Genomic DNA, 5,490 nt, shown 5'->3' with positions numbered 1-5,490 from the left:
TAAGCCCATTATGTGTTTTTACCGAACGTTAGAAGAGAAAAAATACGGACTTAAATCAGCTTTTTTGACACACAGTGAAGTAATTTATATTCACGCCGGAGCCTGAAGAAACATCACTCTCCACTCCACTCCATGCCGTCCCGCGACTCCCGCCCCTCCGTGTTCGGCGATCAGGTTTAATGCGCGCACAGCTTGTTTAGTAACAATAACAGTAGCCTACATGTAAACGTGTGTGTCGGCGTGCCGCGCTCTCTGTTCAATATTCCGCTCGGTGTTTGCGCTGCGCGTTCTGCGTCGTTAATGGCACATAACGTGAAGTAACGTTAATTGAAATTTAACTTGTCCAGTCGGACAACTACTTTTCTCTTACACTTGTCCTACAAAAAATCCACTTGTCCCGGACAAGCGGACAAGCCTTAATGTCGAGCCCTGTACGGGTATCTTCGCCCATTCATCATGGGCAAAAGCCTCCAGTTCAGTCACATTCTTAGGCTTGCGCACTGCAACTGCTTTCTTTAAGTCCCACCAGAGGTTCTCAATCGGATTTAAGTCTGGTGACTGCGATGGCCACTTCAAAATGTTCCAGCCTTTTTTCTGCAACCATGCTCTAGTGGATTTGGAGGTGTGCTTGGGATCATTGTCCTGTTGAAAGGTCCAACGTCTCCCAAGCCTCAGGTTTGTGACGGACTGCAACACATTGTCATCCAATATCTCCTGGTACTGAAGAGAATTCATGGTACCTTGCACACGCTGAAGTTTCCCTGTACCTGCAGAAGCAAAACAGCCCCAAAGCATGATTGACCCCCCACCATGCTTCACAGTAGGCAAGGTGTTCTTTTCTTCATAGGCCTTGTTTTTCCTCCTCCAAACATAGGGTTGATCCATGGGCCCAAACAGTTCTAATTTTCCACAGAACACTATCCCAAAACTTCTGTGGTTTGTCCACATGACTTTTGGCATACTGCAGTCGACTCTTCTTATTCTTTGGAGACAGCAAGGGGGTGCGCCTGGGAGTTCTGGCATGGAGGCATTCAGTACGCAGGGTGCGCCGTATTGTCTGAGCAGAAACTTCAGTACCCACATGTGACAAATCTTTTCTCAGTTCCTCAGCAGTCACACGGGGACTTTTTTCCACTCTACATTTCAGATAGCGCACAGCAGTCGCAGTTAGCATCTTTTTTCTGCCACGACCAGGAAGCGTTTCAACAGTGCCCTTTGCCTTGAATTTGCAATGATGCTTCCTATGGTGTCTCTTGGTATGTTTGACATCTTTGCAATCTTCTTATAGCCATTGCCCTTCCTGTGAAGATTAATCACCTCTTCTCTTGTCTTCCTGGACCATTCTTTTGACTTCACCATGTTTGTAACCACACCAGTAAATGTTTAGAAGGAGTTGAGTATCACAGTCATTTTAAAGCTGCCTAATTGGTGCTTATTAGGCTTTATTGCTGTTCCCTGACATCCATAGGTGTTTTCAATACCTGATTGAAAACACTTCAATGAACCTCTGTTCTTCAGAGTGGTAGTTCTTTAAGGGGTTGAATAATTGTGTCAATGAAGAATTCACAAAAGAAACATTTACTACTATATTACAAAACCAATTGATGTAATTTTAGTTGCATATAGTTGCAATTAATCTTATCAAATATTTAACTTATGTTTAACAATGTTGTTATTTAGCTCTAGAGGCTTTGTGCCTCCCCCCTCAGATAATTTATTCAAAAGTTTTATAATCTTTACAGCATGGGTCTAGCCTGGGTGCCAGCCGATCTTAGCCCCACCCACCACAATTTGAAAAACGGGGACTAGAATTGAGTATGACAACGTCAGGCTAGCATGGGTCAAGTGTGGGATAGTAAATTAATAGAATAAGGAGTAGAATGTGTGCACATCCAAAAATATTTTGAGACAGGTGCTCGATCAAAAAAACACTAAATCAAGAAAAAACTGTGTCAAACTGTGTTTGACTTGACAAAGACCTTTTTGGTCGAAACGTTGTCTTTTAAATAATAAATATTGAGAGCCATAGTAGCAGTGTGCCGTTCTTTGTTTTTTCTTGATATAGTAAATTAATAGGTCATCCACATATTGGAACAGCGCATTGTCCAACACTAGATCTTTTCAAATCTGTTTTTAATAATTAATTAATTGAAAATGCAAAGTAAATGAGGACATTTTTCAGTAATATAGAATAAGTGAGTTGTTTACCTTTGTAGGTAAAAGTTTCTGCATTTCTTGTCCAGTTAAATACTGAAGAAAGCAGAGCATAAGTCAATTTCATTGAAATATTTAACTTCAGGAGGGATACTAGTTAACAGTGTGTGTGGATCCGGAACTTACTGTGTGCTGGCCAATCTTCAAATTCATCATTTATATTTCTCCAATCATGTATAAAAATAAAGCTTTAGCTACAGAAAATATTGGTGTTTTACAATAGCTTGTTGTTTCTACTAAAAACTCCTAATGCCTCAATAGTGCTTCTAACATTTTCTTGTTTCCTGTCACAATGGGTATTTTGCTAATTTTTGTTAAACTTACATATGTTTTAGCTTGTCCAGAAATTAGTTTGAATCAGCTGCTCTATTTCTGATAGGCCTGCCTGTATTTCTGGGATGACTGCCAAAGCATCTCTATCTTATCAGTTGCAACTACTGGCAGAACCATGGTGCACACAACTTTCTTGTTTCTCCTCTCTTCCAAAATGAGCAGTATAGAATTTTACTGCGTTCCCTATTTTATTTTTCATCATATGGCTAAGATCTTAATACTTAATTTATTTGCCTGCAAAATAGTTACATGTGCTGTAGAGTCAAAAATCCTTCTATTTATTTTTTTTTTCAATCAAGTGTCTATCTGTGAAGCTGTAACTTGGGGTGCTATTCTATATGTGGGGAAATCAGGGGAACTTTCTATCCTTTCTTCCTATTTATTCACTCTTTTTCTAGATCTGTTCTGCATAAGGGGTCATACATCATAATACAGTAAAAATTCAGACTGTACCTTCTATGTTCATTAATTTGCTCTTTCACAAACTTTTTCCATTTTGTAATTATCATGTATATATTCTATTCTAAATTTTCCTATCCAACATAAGTTTACTTGTGGTGTCATCATTGTAATTTTTCTAACTGCCTTACTGTTAATATAAATTCCATCAGGGGAACAAGATATCTGCTATTTTAATCTACATAGGGCATCTATTTCTAATAATTAATGGGTGTGCTAAAGTGACTTGTTTGACTTTTGCTTACAGACAGACTGGAGCAGTCAGAGGTGTCAGCTGGGTTTTTTCCTTAAAATCCTGCTTGTTTTTCAAAATTTTCAGACAGGTGGAGGTGTGTGGTATAATTTGGACTTACGCATGTGTAATTTGCTTCAGTGTCAGTCATCATAGGTTCAGACTTGCCTTCAACTTCAACCTGCAGAGTCAATAATCTGTCGTCAGCATTGTCAGTTATCATTGGATGTTGGCCCCTCCCGTTAGAATCCTCTGGGCAACCTTAGTAGCTTTGGTCTGGCCCACACCACAGATTCACTGGACCACACTGTGATTGTTGTTGTGACTTCTGCTGCTGCTCTGGGTGGGCCTTACTGTCTCTGGTTTGGCTGCCAGTCTTGTTGGTTCAACCGTCCGTCTTGTTAATTCTGCTGTCAGTTTTGTTGATCTTAATTAGATGGGTTATTCGGACATTCGCTTCTGAAGTGTCCATGCTGCCCCAGCATCTTCACAGCCCCAGCATCTATCACGTGATCTTTTTGTTCTGTCTTGTCCTCTGCCTCCTTGCTGTTTTTGTCCATTACTGCTGTTTTGCTGTTTTGGCTTTGCACAGATAACAATGAGAGTGGCTTGCTGTTGAGCATTTCCCGGAGTGGGTTGGGCTGGTGTTGCTATCTGTGTTTGCTGGATGGTGGGGGCAGGTGTGTTGATGAGCACCATTAAAGCTGGTTGTTTCTCCTTCAGAACAGCTTGTGCTTTTTTCTTAGTTTTGCTCACAAAGTCGTTCCGCTGTAACTTTGCCAGCCCCCTCTGCATCTCTCTCTCCCTCTCTCTCTCTGTTGTTGTTGCCTTCAGCTCATTCTTTTGGTGCTGCTTGACTGCATGTAATACATGATCACAGAACTCCTTGTGTGATTTGGAGTTCAGTTCGACTACATCTTCGAGTTTGGTTTTAACCGGTGGTGGCACAGCTTCCACTATTGCTTTTCTGAACAGTGCAGCTAAAACAAAGTCTTCTTCCGGGTCTTTTTCTAGTTCTCCACATCACCGTTTCAGCTGTTCTTGTATATATTCTGTTGGATTTTCTGTTTCACCAATCGGATCACCTCTCAGCATCTTCGGGTCAATCTGCATGGGGTATTCTCTGTGTATTGTTGTCCACGTTCTCTTCCTGAAGGGGGGCAAAGGTCATTTTATCTCTTCTGATGTTGTCAATTGCAATTCTCAGTCCAGCATTATTCAAAAGTTCATTCAACTTTGTTCCACCGACACACTTTGCCAACAGGGCCTTGATATCTTGAGATTAACACAGATTGGTTTCCGGTTTCCGGTTTCACGCTGAACAGATCGTGCATCAGATCGTGCATCGGAGCTCCGTCGAGTTCTTCATCTAAAAGCCTTTTTTTTACTATCTTATTCCTATTTATATATTAAGTTTTACCTAGGAATACTTTACCGTGAGGATTATTGAGCAGTACTACCACGTGAAACTATTTATCACTAATAAACACCCACAGTGTTAGCATATAGCCCGCTAGCTTCAACAAACGCTGCCGACTGAAGCTAGCATTTTCCGATCTAATGGCGGATTCATCTGATATATGCTTTTCTGACCTGTCCTCGCCTGAGCGGGAAGCTACGAAGGAGTTGATCGGTTTGAGCAGATCCAACGCGAGCTACAGCGCCCACTTCACCATGTCTCCGGACGTCCACAAGCGACCGAGGAATGCGACAAACGAGTACTCCACGCGATGCAGCTTTACGGACCGTAAGCGAGTGAACGGAGACGCCATTGCCCAACATGAAAGCGATCGGGAAGCTGTGGAGGAGCCGCTGCCCGGCCTTAGCAGATTCAGCATGACCAACATCACCCTGGACCCAGACGTTCGCAGGCGACTGAGGCGTACCACAACCAAACCCCCAACGCGATGCAGCTCCGCGGAGCGCGTTCGGGTAAACAAAGACGCCATCGCCCAGCATGAAAGCGGTAAGACTCCGCTTGTTATTGTAACATGTACTACTTGCTACATGTATAGTTTAGCTTCTGCCGTTAGCATAGATGGGTTTACATGCACTAAGTGTATTGAAGTATTAAGATTAACTGAGAAGGTTGCTGAACTAGAATCGCGCATCCGAACGCTAGTTGAGGATAGCAAAACCGCTAACGTTACTGTTGTAAATACTGTATCGAGCGAAAAGACTAATGGCTCGGTTCCGACATCAGATGCTAATGTAAACATTACAAACAATGTATCGAGCGCACATAGTGTTCC

At 42.1% G+C, this 5,490-nt stretch overlaps 1 pseudogene; it reads left to right on the top strand.

Annotated features, from left to right (window-relative positions):
- The first annotated feature begins 5,074 nt into the window (after positions 1 to 5,074).
- LOC141363340 (uncharacterized) overlaps positions 5,075 to 5,490 on the top strand; it is a 13,661-nt pseudogene continuing 13,245 nt past the window's right edge.

Source organism: Misgurnus anguillicaudatus, unplaced genomic scaffold, assembly GCF_027580225.2.
Source record: "Misgurnus anguillicaudatus unplaced genomic scaffold, ASM2758022v2 HiC_scaffold_34, whole genome shotgun sequence".
Taxonomy (NCBI): Eukaryota; Metazoa; Chordata; class Actinopteri; order Cypriniformes; family Cobitidae; genus Misgurnus; species Misgurnus anguillicaudatus.
The sequence above is the reverse complement of the archived record's forward strand: the minus strand, read 5'-3'. Positions and strand labels throughout refer to the sequence as shown.